General features: G+C 39.4%; 1 protein-coding gene across 2 annotated transcripts in view; it reads right to left on the bottom strand.

The window, feature by feature from the left end:
* The window catches only part of ppp1r16a (protein phosphatase 1, regulatory subunit 16A), a 33,782-nt gene extending 18,074 nt beyond the window's left edge, over positions 1 to 15,708 (bottom strand). For both annotated transcript variants that reach the window (XM_061965566.2, XM_061965568.2), the window contains exon 1: positions 15,592 to 15,708. The gene's annotated coding sequence lies outside the window, so the exon portion shown is untranslated. The remainder of the gene's footprint in view (positions 1 to 15,591) is intronic.
* Positions 15,709 to 21,320: the final 5,612 nt, after the last annotated feature.

Here is a 21,320-nt window from a genome sequence, read left to right as displayed (position 1 = left end):
ACCCCTTTTCCTTTACATAGCAGTTGCTCAAACTTTTGTTCACTTCCTGTTTTCAATTTATTCATAATATACTCCATAAGCAATAACATTAAAAATAAATAAATAAATAATAATTAGTGAAGTACGTTATATTTCATATGGTGAAATAAATAAGATTATCTAGAAAATTAATGGATGATCTACAAACCCTGTTTCCATATGAGTTGGGAAATTGTGTTAGATGTAAATATAAACGGAATACAATGATTTGCAAATCATTTTCAACTCATATTCAGTTGAATATGCTACAAAGACAACATATTTGATGTTCAAACTGATAAACTTTTTTTTTTTTTTGCAAATAATCATTAACTGTAGAATTTGATGCCAGCAACACGTGACAAAGAAGTTGGGAAAGGTGGCAATAAATACTGATAAAGTTGGGGAATGCTCATCAAACACTTATTTGGAACATCCCACAGGTGAACAGGCAAATTGGGAACAGGTGGGTGCCATGATTGGGTATAAAAGTAGATTCCATGAAATGCTCAGTCATTCACAAACAAGGATGGGGCGAGGGTCACCACTTTGTCAACAAATGCTTGAGCAAATTGTTGAACAGTTTAAGAAAAACCTTTCTCAACCAGCTGTTGCAAGGAATTTAGGGATTTCACCATCTACGGTCCGTAATATCATCAAAGGGTTCAGAGAATCTGGAGAAATCACTGCACGTAAGCAGCTAAGCCCGTGACCTTCGATCCCTCAGGCTGTACTGCATCAACAAGCGACATCAGTGTGTAAAGGATATCACCACATGGGCTCAGGAACACTTCAGAAACCCACTGTCAGTAACTACAGTTGGTCGCTACATCTGTAAGTGCAAGTTAAAACTCTCCTATGCAAGGCGAAAACCTTTTATCAACAACACCCAGAAACGCCGTCGGCTTCGCTGGGCCTGAGCTCATCTAAGATGGACTGATACACAGTGGAAAAGTGTTCTGTGGTCTGACGAGTCCACATTTCAAATTGTTTTTGGAAACTGTGGACGTCGTGTCCTCCGGACCAAAGAGGAAAAGAACCATCCGCATTGTTATAGGCGCAAAGTTGAAAAGCCAGCATCTGTGAAGGTATGGGGGTGTATTAGTGCCCAAGACATGGGTAACTTACACATCTGTGAAGGCGCCATTAATGCTGAAAGGTACAAGGTTGCCATCCAAGCAACGTTACCATGGACGCCCCTGCTTATTTCAGCAAGACAATGCCAAGCCACGTGTTACATCAACGTGGCTTCATAGTAAAAGAGTGCGGGTACTAGACTTGCCTGCCTGTAGTCCAGACCTGTCTCCCATTGAAAATGTGTGGCACATTATGAAGCCTAAAATACCACAACGGAGACCCCCGGACTGTTGAACAACTTAAGCTGTACATCAAGCAAGAATGGGAAATAATTCCACCTGAGAAGCTTAAAAAATGTGTCTCCTTAGTTCCCAAACGTTTACTGAGTGTTGTCAAAAGGAAAGGCCATGTAGCACAGTGGTGAACAATGATGCCCTTTCCCAACTACTTTGGCACGTGTTGCAGCCATGAAATTCTAAGCTAATTATCATTTGCAAAAAAAAAAAAAGTTTATGAGTTTGAACATAAAATATCTTGTCTCTGTAGCATATTCAATTGAATATGGGTTGAAAATGATTTGCAAATCATTGTATTATGTTTATATTTACATCTAACACAATTTCCCAACTCATATGGAAACGGGGTTTGTAAATGATCTGCTCTAAATTGTAAATAGTTTGTTTTTGTATTGGTAACTTGACTAAAAAGGTTTAATGGCACTATCTGCAGGAGAAAAAGAGTGCAGTCTTACAAGTCAAATGACTTGACATTTTCCAGCAGGAAAAGACACTTTAACAATATGTGATGTTGTGTAACTGCATGTTTTTGTAAGTAAAATTAGGCCTAAATCAATTAATCGAATTATAAATGAAAATTAACTCCATAACTTTGCTGATATTGATAAATTGCCATATTTGTTTTCTTTGTCTGTCGCATCCGATCAGGGTACAAGAATGTACAACACCTGAATGTGTTTATTTAATATTCAAATTAATTAAACGCGTTATGTTTTGTCAGTCATCCACAATCTTTGTGTCTGTGGGCAGAGGATGGGCTACTAGCCTACACACACACAAAATACATTGACAGAGCATATAGTCACGACTCACTAGTGAGAAGCACTAAAATAAGGAGACAAAAACATGATTGCAAAGCCAAATGTCCCAAGAATATGTTTGGCTTCAACTCAAAAGATCAACCTGAGCCCACAACATGCCAAATTTGTTGAAAAGTGATGGCAACAACAAATAAAAAAAGATACCACAAAACAAACCACCCCACCCTATTTTTCCAACCTGGGAAAATGCTGCAGTTTAATTTTTGCCAACAGAAACAGTATTTTTTTCTTTATGGTTTACTTTTTTCAGATAATTACAAGTTATTGACCTTCTTTATTTATCTGGTTAATTGCATTGAAAACAATATTATACATTATGATTACATTTGCGCTTAATTTGGTACACAAAAATGCTGACAATAATATTAACTGGCAATGATTTATGTAGAAATATTTTGATATATAATAATTTATTTTTTCTACATCGTCCAGCAAAATTTGTTATCAGTCCAGGCCTACGTACGATACTGTATGACTGTAACTGTTTTTTAATATGTATACTGAATTTAAAATATGTGCGATAACTAGTCTGTGAGAAAAATTATTTCAAGGATTTTTAAGGGTGCGGCCATTGTTGTGATATTTTATTATTTGCAGGGTGTTATGTAACATAACCCCAGCGAATAGCAGGGATCTACAATCCTGACAAAAGTGTCATATTTCAACAGGTTCATTGAGAACCACTTGTTAAAATATTAGAGGACACATAACATGTTATGTGTCATTTGAAAGGAGATTTGCCGGATGAAAGGATTGGAGAAACAAACAAAATCCCCGCAGGAACGTGAACTGCTGCATTAGTGGCCTAATTCCAGAGTTAGGAGTGTCGGGTGAATAACTAAGTATTTTCATGCTCAAATACAACAAAACCCATTGGGCCCAAACACATGTATTAATCAGAGATGCAATATGTGTCTTACAAGGTAAATAATGTGTATATACACTGTAAACATAATCTAAATACTAACAAGTTTAGGAAATATTGCACTCATGAAGTAACATACAAACTCTGTTTAAATATGATCTATATTGAGCCAACACAAACTCAGTCAAGAATCGCCGTGAAAAGACTAATTACTGCTTCCAAAAGCAGCCAAGGGCACTACGTGTTTGTTAATGAACCACAATAGACCTATTTGATAGTGCGTCAGCTCAGTGGTCTAGATCATATGTGTTGATATAGCAGCAAATTAGAGGACTTATCAGGATCGGTGTTTGATGGGTCGCTGGTCAGCTTCAATGGCGCTGCAATGGTAATTAGGCCTGCTTGTTGCATTCAAAAGGTGCCGCATCATTTCAAATTCTGGCCAACATGTGCAACACATGAACAGTATCTTACAAAACAGAGTACCGTAATTTTCGGAGTATAAGTCGCACCGGAGTATAAGTTGCACCTGCCGAAAATGCATAATAAAGAAGGAAAAAAAACATATATAAATCGCACTGGAGCCCAACCAAACTATAAAAAAAACTGCGACTTATAGTCCGAAAAATATGGTACACACCTTTCATTTCAGCAACTGCTTGATTTCTCTACTATAGAAATTCAACCTGTATATACTTCGGAAGAGTCAGTGTACAGGTAGAATAGCAGTATATAGTGCATCTGGAAAGTATTCACAGGGCTTCACTTTTTCCACATTTTGGCATGTTACAGTCTTATTCCAAAATTAAATAAATGCATTTTTGTCCACACAATTCTACACACAATACCCCATATTGACAATGTAAATACATTTATATTTAGAAATGTTTGCAAATGTATTAAACATTTAAAAAACTAAGAAATCTCATGTATATAAATATTTACAGCCCTTGGCATCCTGTTTCAACTGATCACCCTTGAGATGTTCCTTCAGCTGCATTGGAGTCCACAGCCTGGGGGGGCAATAGACTACAGACTGTGGTGAAGTAGGCCGGCTTTGTCGCGTGAAGAAGCCTACAATTTTTGGTTGTGTTTTCCGCTCCGTATGCTGAATGGCACTATACGATATATATCTCAATATTTTTTCGGTAAAGTAAAAACAAAACACAAAACAGTCCTACTTACCTGAGATACTAAGTATGTCATTATTTTGACTTCGTAAATATTGACTTACTATCTGTCAAATTAATGACTTACTGTAAATAAGCGTTTGCAATAAGCGTTTGAAAAAAAGAGTTAAAAGTGGGGCCATATGTTGACATATGCTAAACTCATCTTGCTTAATTTATTACAGCATTTGGGAAGCCTGCAGTTGATTTTTATTATGTAAATGTTATATTTTTATCAAAATGTTATAGCAGGGACTCTGCCATTCAAAACTAGGCTGCTACATTACTAATGATTAATGTAACTATAGCTGAAAAAATAGTACAATAGCAATAGGAGAGACTATTCATCCCTGAACACCATGGAGTTCATGTAGGCTTTATGATGCAGTTACATTATTATATCAACTATCAGAGACAGAAACTCCTCATTTAACATAATGTCCTTTTTTGCTGCTTCAACACAGAAAAAGGCAAAGTGAAAAAACTTAGTTGTTAACTGTAGGTCAATAATGCTTGTCTTTCTCTTAGATAGACAGGGCTTTGCTGTCTGTAACACACGCACGCACGCACACAAACACACCGCAAAATGAGCTAACGTTACCCTAAAAGCTAATTAGCCTTCACCTCAAGGACTGCGAGCGAGCTGAGCGGCCGCTATTATTTCTAGAACGTCAACGGGCTCATAGTGATGTTACTAGTAGTTGACTGGGAGGTGTTTATTATAATTTGGGGAGAGTCCGCTGCATTATGCTCACTTGCTAAACACCTTTCTGCTAACCCGCACCGTCTCTCCTCTCTGTCTCCCTGTGCCATGAGCACTGACTCGATGCGCTCTGAATACTCACTGCTGATTGGCTGTTACCGCTCTGAATACGCACTGCTGATTGGCTGTTACATGCGCTCTGAATACGCACTGCTGATTGGCTGTTACCGTACTGCGTGTAACCAATCAGATGGTTGTGTGGGTGGGACAATGCTGGGTGCTGCAGAGACGTACTGACAGAGGCAGAGGCAGTACGAAGCGTAGCAGCTTGTTAAGACTTTAGTTTAGCACCAAGTAATAATATAAATACATTTAATAAAGTCTAATACAAATAAGGCAACAAGAGAAGTATCCAACACTTCTCTTTTGTAAAGTAAATCTGAACAGCCGATATGGGCATCTACATCAAGTATATGATTTGCCTGAGAAGCTGGACAGGACAAAAAAAAAAAAGGCGGCCACCTTAACAAAGCGCTGCGAGAAACCCTGATATATATATATATATATATATATATATATATATATATATATATATATATATATATATATATATATATATATATATATATATATATATATATATATATCAGTGACGTGCAGTCACTAGAGGCAGGTGAGGGGGGGCCTCACCTGCCATCATGGAAAGAAAAAAAATGTAAAAGAAAAAAAATTAATTAAATTGTTATATGTATCCAGTGATTATACTATAAAGTTATTTTCCATTTAACTTCACCAGTTTTAGATCATTTTTATTCAAAATCGCTGAATTTTCACATTTGCCGTTCAAATACTGAGAAGAGACGGTGCGGTGATCAGCAGCCAGTTGAGGCACGTCACTCAGTGCCTCAACATGGATTCCGGACTCGGCTAACTGCTGGCCTGCTGTGCAGTGAGACTGTATTGCTATATGAATTATATTATACATTTCCATAGTTTAGTTAGCTGAGGTATATAATGTACAGTGTATTTTGTCAACAACTGTATGTGTGTAACGTATTTCTTGTGCTGAGCGATCATAAAACGGCTGCAAAAGACGCACTGGCTGAGGCGCCAGTAATCCCGCCTCCTGCACCCCCATTGTAGAATTGTTATATCAACTAAAGCCCACACTTAAAAAAAAAAGATTTCATAAGAAGCCAAAAAGTGCAAAAACAATAATGTTCGTGTTGGAGGAGTTGTGAATGACTGCAGGGCCACAACATTAGGTACACCTGCAGACTGCAGGTGTATCTAATTCACAACTCCTCCAACACGAACATTATTGTTTTTGCACTTTTTGTCTTCTTATTAAATAACTTTTGTAACCTATTTTCATGGGCTTTCCTCTTTGTGATGTTAAGTTCCTGTTATGCGCTGTTATACAATATATGCCTTGAGCTGTTATTTTGAAGGCGCTAAGACCGGAAATGATGACACGTTGCGGAGGTTTTTGAAAGAAGGTAAATAAAGTGGTCCTCGTGTAAACTGGAGCCTCCGTGTTTGTTATTTTGTAGTTTCATACAGTATAGGCGACATTTATAAACCCTCGGTTACACTTTTTTAAATAGATTCAATCTTGCACGTGGAAAGTTTAAGTGAGGGCTTTAGTTGCGGCGCATGGACTTAATTTATAAGTAAAGGTAAGACCATAATAACGTTTTTTTTATTAAATGTGCTTTTTTGTGTGCTACAGTTTGTATGTGTAAAGTTAAAGTTAAGTTAAAGTACCAATGATTGTCACACACACACTAGGTGTAATGAAATTTGTCGTCTGCATTTGACCCATCCCCTTGTTCACCCCCTGGGAGGTGAGGGGAGCAGTGGGCAGCAGCGGCGGGGATCATTTTTGGTGATTTAACCCCCAATTCCAACCCTTGATGCTGAGTGCCAAGCAGGAAAGAATGCTGGTATGAGCTTTTAAACATAACCCGTTAACTGCTGCCAATCAAATGGTGAATAAGATACTCTTTAGGGTTCATATGTTTGTAAATCTGACTGTGATGAAGTCAGTGCCTCACCAGCCATGAACCTCACCGCACGTCACTGATATATATATATATATATATATATATATATATATATATATATATATATATATATATATATATATGTGTGTGTGTGTGTGTGTGTGTGTGTGTGTGAGTATCTATATACAGTATATTGATACTGTATATAGATAGATCTCTACATTTATAGATGTGCACTGTCAAGTGTGGGAACATACACAGTATATATAGTCCCACAATTGACAGTGCATGATAGATAACAAGCCAAACGTGAAGTCGAATGAATTGTCTGTAGACCTCAGAGACAGGATTGTTTCGAGGCACACATCTGGGGAAGGGTACAAAAAAATAGTCTGTCTTGAAGGTCCTAATGGTTAGAGTGTCCGCCCTGAGACTGGAAGGTCGTGAGTTCAAACCCCGGCCGAGTCATACCAAAGACTAGAACCACCAAATGATTACCGAGCACGGCACACGCTGCTGCTCACTGCTCCCCTCACCTTACAGGGGGTAAACATGGGGATGGGTCAAATGCAGACGACACATTTCACCACACCCAGAGCTGTCCGGCCTCCTAAACTGAGTGATCGGGGAACAAGGGCCCTTGTCAGGGAGGTGACCAAGAACCGGATGAGCGCGGCACATGCTGCTGCTCACTGCTCCCCTCACCTCCCAGGGGGTGAACATGGGGATGGGTCAAATGCAGAGGACAAATTTCACCACACCCAGTGTGTGTGTGACGATCGTTGGGACTTTAACTTTAACTAATCATCTGTAAATGGAAGAAGTTTGGAACCACCAGAACTGTTCCCAGAGCTGTCCGGCCTCCTAAACTGAGTGATCGGGGAACAAGGGCCCTTGTCAGGGAGGTGACCAAGAACAAGATGGTCACTTTGTCTCTGTGGAGAGAGGAGAACCTTCCAGAAAGACTACTATCTCTGCGGCAATCCACCCATCAGGCCTGTACGGTAGAGTGGCCAGACAGAAGCCATTTCTTAGTAAAAGGTTTGTTAAAATGCAACTGAAAGACTCTCGACCATAGGAAACAAAATTTTCTGGTCTGATGAGACAAAACTTTTACTCTTTGGTGTGAATGCCAAGCATCATATTTGGAGGAAACCAGGCACCGCTCATCACCAGGCCAATACCATGCCGACTGTGAAGCATGGTGGTGGCAGCATCATGCTGTGGGGATGTTTTTAGCGGCAGGAGCTGGCAGACTTGTCAGGAAAGAAGGAAAGATAAATGCAGCAATGTAAAGAGACATCCTGGATGAAAGCCTGCTTTAGAGCGCTCTTGAACTCAGACGGGGCAACGGTTCATCTTTTAGCAGGACAACAACCCAAAGCACATAGCCAAGATATCAAAATAATGGCTTTAGGACAACTCTGTAAATGTCCTTGAGTTTCGCCCAGCGAGAGCCCAGACTTGAATCCGATTGAACGTGTCTGGAGAGATCTGAAAATGGCTGTGCATGGCTCCCATCCACCCTGATTGAGCTTGAGAAGTGCTGCAAAGAGGAATGGGGGAAACCGCCCAAAGATAGGTGTACCAAGCTTGTGGCATCGTGTTCAAAAACATTTGAGGCTGTAATTGCTGCCATAAGTGGATTAACAAAGTATTGAGCAAAGGCTGTGAATATTTATGTACATGTGATTTCTTAGGTTTTTTATTTCACATACACTTCAAAAAGCTCTAAAAAATGTATTTCACTTTGTCATTATGGGGTATTGTGTGTAGAACTTTGAAGTTAAAAATGAATGTATTTTATTTTGGAGTAAGGCTTTGACATAACAAAATGTGGAAAAAGTAAAGCGCTGTGAATACTTTCCGGATGCACTGTATATTTACTATGAGTGATAGGTATATGGTGTACAATATATGACAATTGGAGCCTGTAACTCCCTGGATCGCCCCACCTTGCCGCCGTTGTTGCCTTGAGGGGTGGTTTCCAGATGTGATGTTAATGAACAAAACGGTTTTTGAACAGCTATCTAACTAACTTTGAGAACTGATTCCCAGTTTTTAGAGGTGGGAATCTTTGGGCACCTCATGATTCAATTCGATTCCCAATGTTGGGGTGAAGATTCGATTCAAAATCAATTCTCCATTCAACACCATTCTTGTATTATTTGGTATTTGAATTATAATAAAACCTTTTCAAAACATGTTACAAAAGTTACTCCTGGCTGCTGAGGTATGAATAATACGCACACTTTTATCTTTACAATGTTATTATGAAAAATCACAGTATAGTAAATATTCTAATAAAAGTAATTTGAGCAACCCCAACTCAATTCTAGTTTCGCAATACTTGGAATAGAAATTTACAAAGCAATTGAGAAGATTTACAAATACAATAGTTTTTAAATACATAAGTAAAAAAAGGAAAAACCAAAAATTTATAAAAAATCAACCGCATCAATAATAATAATAATAATTATATTAATAATAATCTAAAAAAATAATTAAGATTTGATTCTCAAAAAATCTATTTGGAATCAGAATAAATAAATCGTGATCTAGATGTGAATTGATTTTTTTGAGCACCCCTAACAGTTACTACTTTATAGTGTTCTGCGCTTAAGAAACTACTTTATGACTTTAGCTCCAGACTTCTTCTGTTTGTTTGATATTGTCATTACTGCCACAAGTGGTGGAAAAGTGTATTACAACTGAGTATTGCTGAGGAACAGATATTGTTCAGCCTTATGGCTAAGAAACACTGGTTTAGACTAATAACAAAACAATGTTGTGTACTGACCAGACTTTGCACTGATATGATGAAAGGAGAAGCAGTAAATCAATGATATTACAGAGCAGAATGGACACACTGGTGAATAAAAAAACTTATTCATGGGTCAATCTGACATTTTGGGACTTCTTTTCCACTTCATGACCTAACAGGAAGGGGAGTCTAGAGCTGCTCTGGAACATAAACTTCCATTCAACAAGTGCAATGAATAGAGCACTATGTCAGGCACACACCTTCATGAAGAGGGCGTTACCTGTATCCAGCGCAACTCAACGGCAACAAATCTCAACTTAAACCCCAGGTTGGCTCAGGTTTTTACATGTGGCAACATTTTAGAGTACGGTATTATTATGAAACAATAGTTATTGTGCTAGCACCACCAGTGGAACAAACAAAGCTGAGTCAGTGCAGATGATTCCTGAATGATCGTCCGACTGTTGCCAAGTGAGCTAATCTTCTTACTAAATAATCACGCACCACGTTTTGGGTGAGTCAGCACTACAGCGCCGACTGACAGCTTAGCATTCTTACAGACACACAATTGCCACAATAACTCATTGATGAATTGCTTCGAAAAGAGAGTAGTCGAGTTAACCACAAGGTTGAAAAAAAATCTAAATAACACCTTTTTCTCGTCAAGGTGGCTGTATTTCCCAAACATTGCTGTGGATGTCCTGACTGCAAAACTGCAGAGCAAACATGGCATTTCTCAAGCTAAAGCCAAACACAACATACAAACCCCGTTTCCATACGAGTTGGGAAATTGTGTTAGATGTAAATATAGAATGAATACAATGATTTGCAAATCACTTTCAACCCATATCAGTTGAATATGCTACAAAGACAACATATTTGATGTTCAAACTGATAAACTTTTTTTTTTTTTGCAATTAATCATTAACTTTAGAATTTGATGCCAGCAACACGTGACAAAGAAGTTGGGAAAGGTGGCAATAAATACTGATAAAGTTAAGGAATGCTCATCAAACACTTATTTGGAACATCCCACAGGTGAACAGGCAAATTGGGAACAGGTGGGTGCCATGATTGGGTATAAAAGTAGATTCCATGAAATGCTCAGTCATTCACAAACAAGGATGGGGCGAGGGTCACCACTTTGTCAACAAATGCGTGAGCAAATTGTTGAACAGTTTAAGAAAAACCTTTCTCAACCAGCTATTGCAAGGAATTTAGGGATTTCACCATCTACGGTCCGTAATATCATCAAAGGGTTCAGAGAATCTGGAGAAATCACTGCACGTAAGCAGCTAAGCCCGTGACCTTCGATCCCTCAGGCTGTACTGCATCAACAAATAAATGATAAATGGGTTATACTTGTATAGCGCTTTTCTACCTTCAAGGTACTCAAAGCGCTTTGACAGTATTTCCACATTCACCCATTCACACACTGATGGCGGGAGCTGCCATGCAAGGCGCTAACCAGCAGCCATCAGGAGCAAGGAGTGAAGTGTCTTGCCCAAGGACACAACGGACGTGACTAGGATGGTAGAAGGTGGGGATTGAACCCCAGTAACCAGCAACACTCCGATTGCTGGCACGGCCACTCTACCAACTTTGCCACGCCGTCCCCGTGTGTAAAGGATATCACCACATGGGCTCAGGAACACTTCAGAAACCCACTGTCAGTAACTACAGTTGGTCGCTACATCTGTAAGTGCAAGTTAAAACTCTCCTATGCAAGGCGAAAACCGTTTATCAACAACACCCAGAAACGCCGTCGGCTTCGCTGGGCCTGAGCTCATCTAAGATGGACTGATACAAAGTGGAAAAGTGTTCTGTGGTCTGACGAGTCCACATTTCAAATTATTTTTGGGAACGGTGGACCAAAGACGAAAAGAACCATCCGGATTGTTATAGGCGCAAAGTTGAAAAGCCAGCATCTGTGATGGTATGGGGGTGTATTAGTGCCCAAGACATGGGTAACTTACACATCTGTGAAGGCGCCATTAATGCTGAAAGGTACATACAGCTTTTGGAGCAACGTATGTTGCCATCCAAGCAATGTTACCATGGACGTCCCTGCTTATTTCAGCAAGACAATGCCAAGCCACGTGTTACATCAACGTGGCTTCATAGTAAAAGAGTGTGGGTACTAGACTGGCCTGCCTGTAGTCCAGACCTGTCTCCCATTGAAAATGTGTGGCGCATTATGAAGCCTAAAATACCACAACGGAGACCCCCGGACTGTTTAACAACTTAAGCTGTACATCAAGCAAAAATGGGAAATAATTCCACCTAAAAGCTTAAAAAATGTGTCTCCTCAGTTCTCAAACGTTTACTGAGTATTGTTTAAAGGAAAGGCCATGTAACACAGTGGTGAACATGCCCTTTCCCAACTACTTTGGCACGTGTTGCAGCCATGAAATTCTAAATTAATTATTATTTGCAAAAAATAAATAAAGTTTATGAGTTTAAACATCAAATATATTGTCTTTGTAGTGCATTCAATTGAATATGGTTGAAAAGGATTTGCAAATAATTGTATTCCGTTTGTACATGTGCCATGTCGTCAATGCAATCAATCCTCCCAGCAGGCTTTAATGATAACAGTTGAACGGAAACTATTTTGTTAATTTTTATCTTTTTGTGCAGAAAATGCTTAAGATACAGTATATACAGTATATATTTATCAAAGGTCTGGCCCCAAATAGAGACTTGGTACTATCTGCAGTTGAGTAAATGCAACATTTTAACTCGTTGGAATCCACAAATTTGATGACACACTGAAGTCTAACAGTGCACAATGTTTTCTTATGTGATCAAACTAGATCAAAGTCCACTCCATGCGGTCTTAAAAAGTCACCCAAGGTCTTTTGATGCCATAAACGGGTGTGTTATGTCTATAGCAGTTGTATATCAAAAAAAACATTAGCGGGCTGGCTAATCTCCATTTTGTGTCATGCAAATGTTACGCACACAGAGCGCAGAATAAACAGTGTACATATCTGCATTGACAGCTGCAGGGCTGGTATGACAAGGAAGCAAACAATAAAAACCCTTTTTTAGAGTGGCACACCCCAATTCAAACAATGCTTATTCCAGTGTTTTTCAACCTTTTTTGAGCCAAGGCGCATTTTTTTTCTTTGAAAAAATCCAGAGGCACACCACAAGCAGCAATCATTAAGAAATTAAACTCAGTAGACAATAAAAAGTGGTTGTTGCAATTGTTGGATATGAATTTAAAGGCCTACTGAAACCCACTGCTACCGACCACGCAGTCTGATAGTTTATATAACAATGATGAAATCCTAACATTGCAACACATGCCTATACGGCCGGGTTAGCTTACTAAAGTGCAATTTTAAATTTCTCGCGAAATATCCTGCTGAAAACGTCTCGGTATGATGACGTCAGCGCGTGACGTCACGGATTGTAGAGGACATTTTGGGACAGCATGGTGGCCAGCTATTAAGTCGTCTGTTTTCATCGCAAAATTCCACAGTATTCTGGACATCTGTGTTGGTGAATCTTTTGCAATTTGTTCAATGAACAATGGAGACAGCAAAGAAGAAAGCTGTAGGTAGGAAGCGGTGTATTGCGGCCGACTACAGCATCACAAACACAGCCGGTGTTTCATTATTTACATTCCCGCATGCAGCTGCGGCTTCCAAACATTTGATCGCTTGCCCGTACGTGCGTGCCGCTATGTGCATGTCACGTACGTAACTTTGGGGACTTTGGGGAAATATATGTGCTGTATGAACTTTGGGGAGGTGAACGGTACTTTGGGCTGTGGGATTGAGTGTGTTGTGCAGGTGTTTGAGTTGTATTGGCGGGTTATATGGACGGGAGGGGGGGGGGGGTGGGGGGTTGTTATGCGGGATTAATTTGTGGCATATTAAATATAAGCCTGGTTGTGTTGTGGCTAATAGAGTATATATATATGTCTTGTGTTTATTTACTGTTTTAATCATTCCCAGCTGAATAACAGGTCCCACCCGCCTCTCACAGCATCTTCCCTATCTGAATCGCTCCCACTGCCCTCTAGTCCTTCACTCTCACTTTCCTCATCCACAAATCTTTCATCCTCGCTCAAATTAATGGGGAAATCGTCGCTTTCTCGGTCCGAATCGCTCTCGCTGCTGGTGGCCATGATTGTAAACAATATGCAGATGTGAGGCGCTCCACAACCTGTGATGTCACGCTACTCGTCTGCTACTTTCGGTACAGGCAAGGCTTTTTTATCAGCAACCAAAAGTTGCGAACTTTATTGTCGATGTTCTCTACTAAATCCTTACAGCAAAAATATGGCAATATCCCGAAATGATCAAGTATGACACATAGAATGGACCTGCTATCCCCGTTTAAATAAGAAAATCGCATTTCAGTAGGCCTTTAAACCATAACCAACTATGCATCACTATAGCTCTTGTTTCAAAGTAGGTCTACTGTCACGACCTGACACATCATGCCGTGACTTATTTTGAGTGTTTTGGTTGTGCTCTCATGCGTGTTTTAGTTATTGTCTTGCGCTCCTATTTTGGTGGCTTTTCCTGTTTTTTGGTATTTTCCTGTTGCAGTTTAATGTCTTCCTTTGAGCGTTATTCCCCGCACCTGCTTTGTTTTAGAAATCAAGAAAATTTGAGTTTTTGCTATCTTTTTTTGTGCGGACATTGTTGATTGTCATGTCATGTACGGGTGTACTTTGTGGACGCCGTCTCTGCTCCACACGCTGTAAGTCTTTGCTGTCGTCCAGCATTCTGTTTTTGTTTACTTTGTCGCCAGTTCAGTTTTACTTTCGTTCTGCATAGCCATCCCTAAGCTTTAATGCCTTTTCTTAGGGGAACTCACCTTTTTTTTTTTTTTTTTGGGTTTAAGCATAGATACCTTTTCACCTGCACGCTGCCTCCCGCTGTCGCTTGCATATTGTGTTCACGACAAACCATCGTCGTCTCACATGACGTGTTCCCGACATCTACAAAGCAATTAGCTACCAGCTTCCACCTACTAATATTGAGGAGAATAACATGGTTACTCTGCCGAGCTCTAGACAATACCGACATTCAACAACGGCACATTGTTTGCGGATTATAATTACCAGTTTGCAAAAAATATTTTTAACCCAAATAGGTGAAACTACATAATCTCACGGCACAGTAGTTGAAAAACACTGGCGTATTCGATGCTTGAATATCTTTAAAATTCAGAAAATGTAAAAAAAAAAATTAAGAGCCCTTTTTTCAGAATGTCTAAACTTGCCTGAATTGTCCCAAAAAGGCTCAAAATAGGGGACCTTAAAATTGTTCATAGGTGTGAAAGTTTTGTGTATAGTCAGCTGGGATAGGCTCCAGCTGTCACGTGACCCTAATGAGGACAAGCCGTGTAGAAAATAGATGGATGGGCTTTCTGGTGGTGACTAATAAAAGTTATATTCAATGAATGTTCCGCTCAAAAATACTTTATACAGCAACATGAAATGCTATTTAAAGAATGGCACTCACAACCATCGACTAATATTAGTACAAATATAAGGATGAGGGTTACAGCGTGTTAGCAAAGCTAGCCTCAACAGGTGGCTAGCCGGACAGGTGACGTCGTTCAAGTTGCCTGGCTTTGCTTGTTCAACAAAACCCGAAGAGACGCATGGTGTGTTTTTTGCTTCGTCTCTTCACGAACTGTATGACACCATCGAAAGTTCACAAGGTTCTTTATTTCTATGCCACGCTAGCATCAAGAAGACCCAGGTTAGCTTCACTTTACAACAGCGAGGTCACGCGCGCTGGCGTGACCGAAAAGTGCCGACACCGTGAACTATACCGCTTGGCGTACAGAAGTAGACTTTATATTTAAAAATATATTATTTTTCTTAAAACACACATCTTACCTGTGTTGTTGACTCTGCGTAAGTGTGTCTGCTGCTGGCTGCGCGCTGCTCCTGCCTGCCACGGCCAGCCCCTCCAGGGAAATGCTTCACCATAACAACCGGAGCTGTCACCTCTCCTCCAGCTTCTGCTAGCCACCACTAGAGGTCGCCAAAGTTACACAGATCGTTTATCATCAACACAAGGCATTGCTTGATGGATTCAAATAAATAACTGAAGAATATCATTGAAGAATATCATTTAAAAAAATATGTTTAGATATATTCTATGAATAATGCAATTTCTCTACCTATACATAAGAATGGTGGCAACAAATGTAGTAAGTCCAGTGCAGTTATGCGCTTATTTTACACAAAACCACCTACAAAGAACACCTTCAGGCAACTTCAACCCTTGACTATCAGCCTCCCCCCTCCACATCCCACCTCCCCGGATTGTAAATAATCAAATGTATGTACTTGTTCTTATGCTTTCTGAACTCACTATGTTCACTGCTCGCTGTACATATCCTACCAAGTCAGACCTACACTGTTTCAATGTCCATTTCTCTGATGATGCAATTGTTGATGACTGAAGTGCTGATATCAACCAAACCTAAGCCCCCCGTCCGACCCCCCTCCACATCCCACCACCCGGATTGTAAATAATGAAATAATTGTTTATACTCTGATGATTAACTTGTGTGATGACTGTATTATGCTGATAGTATATATTTGTACCATGAATTGATTTACGTGGACCCCGACTTAAACAAGTTGAAAAACTTATTGGGGTGTTACCATTTAGTGGTCAATTGTACGGAATATGTACTGAACTGTGCAATCTACGAATAAAAGTTTCAATCAATCAGTCAATCAAAACCATAATAAACATGTTTTAAGATAATACTTACAATAGTTTCAATGAAAGCTCAACTACTTGCTCAAAACGGTTCTGTATCATCTCAAATTTGCTATTTGAGGTTAATAAGGAATATCGCGATAAAATAAAACAGGTACTTGACATAAAATTGTGTTTCGGAAGTCAATATTTACTTTACTTTAGTACCGGTATTTGTACCTGAGTGGTATATATTGTAGTAAATGTCTCACAGTCCAAATGTTATTTATAGTTTGAGGTAAAGTTATAATAGAAAACCCAAAACCACTGAAGTTGGCACGTTGTGTAATTCGTAAATAAAAACAGAAGACAATGATTTGCAAGTCCTTTTCAACTTATATTCAATAGTATAGACTGCAAAGACAAGATATTTAATGTTCAAACTGAGAAACTTTTTTTTTTTTGCAAATAATCATTAATTTAGAATTTAATGGCAGTAACACATTGCAAAAAAGTTGGCACAGGGGCATTTTTACCACTGTGTTACATGGCCTTTCCTTTTAACAACACTCAGTTAATGTTTGGGAACTGAGGAGACCAATTTTTGAACCCTTTCAGGTGGAATTCTTTCCCATTCTTGCTTGATGTACAGCTTCAGTTGTTCAACAGTCTGGGGTCTTCATAATGTGTCATAATGCGCCACACATTTTCAATGGAAGACACATATGAACTACAGGCAGGCCTGTCTAGTACCCGCACTCTTTTACTATGAAGCCACGCTGTTGTAACACGTGGCTTGGCATTGTCTTGCTGAAATAAGCAGGGGCGTCCATGATAACATTGCTTGGAAGGCAACATATGTTGCTCCGAAACCTGTATGTACCTTTCAGCATTAATGGTGCCTTCACAGATGTGTAAGTTACCCATGTCTTGGGCACTAATACACCCCCATACCATCACAGATGCTGGCTTTTGAACTTTGCGCCTGGAGCAATCCAGATGGTTGTTTTCCTCTTTGGTCCGGAGGACACGACGTCCACAGTTTCCAAAAACAATTTGAAATGTGGACGCGTTAGACCACATAACACTTTTCCACTTTGCATCAGTCCATCTGAGATAAGTTTGGGCCCAGCGAAGCCGGCGGTGTTTCTGGGTGTTGTTGAGAAATGGTTTTCGCTTTGCATAGAGTTTTAACTTGCACTTACAGATGTAGCGACAAATTGTAGTTACTGATAGTGGTTTTCTGAAGTGATCCTGAGCCCATGTGGTGATATCCTTAACACACTGATGTCGGTTTTTGATGCAGTACCGCCTGAGGGATCGAAGGTCCGTAATATCATCGCTTACGTGCAGTGATTTCTCCAGATTCTCTGAACCTTTTGATGATATTACAGACCGTAGATGGTGAAATCCCTAAGTTCCTTGCAATAGTTCGTAGAGAAATGTTGTTGTTAAACTGTTCAACAATTTGCTCACGCATTTGTTGACAAAGTGATGACCCTCGCCCCATCCTTGTTTTTGAATGACTGAGCATTTCCTGGAAGCTGCTTTTTTACCCAATCAGGGGACCCACCTGTTCCCAATTAGCCTGTTCACCTGTGGGATTTTCCAAATAAGTGTTTGAAGAGCATTCCTCAATTTTCTCAGTCTTTTTTGCCACTTCTGACAGCTTTTTTGAAACATGTTGCAGGCATCTAATTCCAAATGAGCTAATATTTGCAAAAAATATCAACCTTTTCCAGTTTGAATGTTAAGTATCTTGTCTTTGCAGTCTATTCAATTGAATATAGGTTGAAAGGGATTTGCAAATCATTGTATTCTGTTTTTATTTACAATTTACACAATGTGCCAACTTCATTGGTTTTGGGGTTTGTAAATGTTATAATGAAAGGTTCTAATGAAAAATGTTGAAATAAAATAACAATCGATTTCCAAATGTTGGTCTGCATTGTCACTATTTGCTGTTTTAGTTGCCCCAATACACCAGTATAAACCACCTGCAAAAAAGTCAAAATGCACTTTATCCATCCATCCATTTTCTACCGCTTGTCCCTCTCTGGGTTGCGGGGGGACTGGAGCCTATCCCAGCTGCATTCGGGCGGAAGGCTGGGTACACCCTGGACAAGTTGCCACCTCATCACAGGGCCAACACAGATCGACAGACAATATTCACACTCACATTCACACACTAGAGACAATTTAGTGTCGCCAATCAGCCTATCTCAGGGGTATAATTTAGGAAATTGATGACATTTTATTAAATTGAATATGTATTGTCAACACTTACAATTTACAGTATTTTTACAAAGATCCGTTTCAATTGTCAACATATGATATTTGAGGGATTACGAGGAAATGTTTTCCCTAAAATAATTACTTACCTTATATTGGTGTTATAAAATATTAACTGTAAAATATCCCATGCACTTATAGATAAAAATGGTGGCCAAAAATGTATTAGTTCGAGTGCAGTTTTGTACCTATGTACAGTGCATCCAGAAAGTATTCAGAGCGCTTCCCATTCTTTCACATTTTGTTATGTTTATTCCAAAATAGAATAGTCATTTTTGTCCTCAAAATTCTACAGTCAATACCCCATAATAACAATGTGAAAAGGGTTTTGTTTTTTTTAATTTGCAAATGTATTAAAAATTTAAAAAAATCACATGTACATAAGTATTCACAGCCTTTGCTCAGCACTTTGTTGATGCACCTTTGGCAGAAATGACAGCCTCAAGTCTTTTTGAATATGATGCTACAATCTTGGCACACCTATCTTTGGGCAGTTTGTTCCTTTTGGGCATTTATTTAATTCCTGTTTGCCCATTCTTCTTTGCAGTACCTGTCAAGCCCCATCGGATTGGATGGGAAGCATTGGTTTCCATCCAGGATGTCTTTGTATATTGCTACATTCATCTTTTTCTCTATCCTGACTAGTTCCTGCTGCTGAAAAACATCCCCACAGCATGATGCTGCCACCATGAGGATTCACCAGAGGGATGGTATTGGTAGTCTGAGAGTCTTTCCGGTGCATTTTGGCAAATGTTTTACCAAGCAATGGCTTGGTAAAACACTCTACCATACAGGCCTGATTGGTGGTTTGCTGCAGAGATGGTTGTCCTTCTGGAAGGTTCTCCTCTCTCCACAGAGGAATGCTGTAGTTCTGACAGAGTGACCATCTTGTTCTTGGTCACCTCCCTGACTAGACTAGGAGGAAGTCAGCAATGTACAGAGACATCCTGGATGAAAACCAACACTTCCCATCCAACATGATGACACTTGAGAGGTGCTACAAAGAGGAATGGGTGAAACTGCCCAAGCTTGTGGCATCGTGTTCAAAAAGACTTGAGGCTGTAATTGCTGCCAAAGGTGCATCAACAAAGTATTGAGCAAAGGCTCAATATTATAATTATTTTGTGTGTGTGTGTTTTTTAGTTTGAATAAATTTGCAAAATTCAAAAAACATGTTCACATTGTCATTAAGGGGTATTATCTGTAGACTTTTAAGAACACAAATGAATGTATTCCATTTCGGAAAAACAACATTTGGAAAAAGTGAAGTGCTGTGAATACTTTTTGGATGCACTCTACAAACAACACTAATAAACATATTTTTGAGATAATACTTCCAGTAGTTTCCATCCATCCATCCATTTTCTACCGCTTATTCCCTTCGGGGTCGCGGAGGGCGCTGGAGCCTATCTCAGCTACAATCGGGCGGAAGGCGGTGTACACTCTGGACAAGTCGCCACCCAATCGCAGTGCCAACACAGATAGACAGACAACATTCACACTCACATTCACACACGAGGGCCAATTTAGTGTTGCCAATCAACCTATCTCCAGGTGCATGTCTTTGGAAGTGGGAGGAAGCCGGAGTACCCGGAGGAAACCCACGCAGTCACGGGGAGAACATGCAAACTCCACACAGAAAGATCCCGAGAATCTAAGCTATATTTACAGATGTCCTGCATGATGTAAATGTTGGACATTATTATCTTGGCTATTTTCTTTCATTCATTTTAACATACACAATCACATGGAAGATAAAGTATAGACATTACAATGGCAAACCAGCGTTTATCTTATTTAATGGGTATATTTTGCCTCTTTCATGATGCTAAATTACCACTTTATGTAAATGTTAGGGATTATTCTACATATTTTATCATATATTTTCAACACTTTGTATAAATCAACTATTTACATTTGTATTTTTTATACCACACATTTTCATGTTCTTACTTACCCAATTAATTCCATGTTTTAAGAGCAATTATCCATAATATTTGCATTAATATGTTTAAGCAACTTTTTATGAGCCTATATTGTATGTATTTTTATTTTTTTTACTAATTCCCACACACTGAAGGTCTCAAAGTTCTCGTCTCATCTTGGAATGTGCAGGATGCATCCCGGGGCAGCTTTAAGAGGATTTGTCCAGACACAATCAGTGAACAGCGTTGTTCTACATGCTCTCCCATTCGACTGTTTCCTATTCTTCTCATGCAGAGCTCACTAATCCAGGCCAAACCTATTAAGCGACACTCCAGCAGACAGGAAGGGATAGATGGACAGTTTGTATTTAAATCACTGAGCACATCACTATGCATGCAAATGAGTGTCCAAACATTGTGCATCTCGAGAATGAATAAGGGGTTTCCATGCACATGTTTAATGGCAGTCAACATAAACTGCATTAAAATAAAACACGACATAAGCATGCTTGCAGAGTGAAGCCACTAGAGGGAGACATAGTTTTTTGGTATGCACAAGAACTCATCAGCAAAGTTTCAGCAGGTGAAAAAGATTAAGGAAGCCATCAAGTAAGTTGAAAAGGGACTGAAAAAGTGTCCAAATGGGCAAAGTCAGGTGGTGAGACCTATTATTTTATTCATTACATCAAAAACAA

The sequence above is a fragment of the Nerophis lumbriciformis genome, linkage group LG07, assembly GCF_033978685.3.
Source record: "Nerophis lumbriciformis linkage group LG07, RoL_Nlum_v2.1, whole genome shotgun sequence".
NCBI lineage: Eukaryota > Metazoa > Chordata > Actinopteri > Syngnathiformes > Syngnathidae > Nerophis > Nerophis lumbriciformis.
Note: the sequence above shows the minus strand (reverse complement) of the source record. Positions and strands in the feature narration are given on the sequence as shown.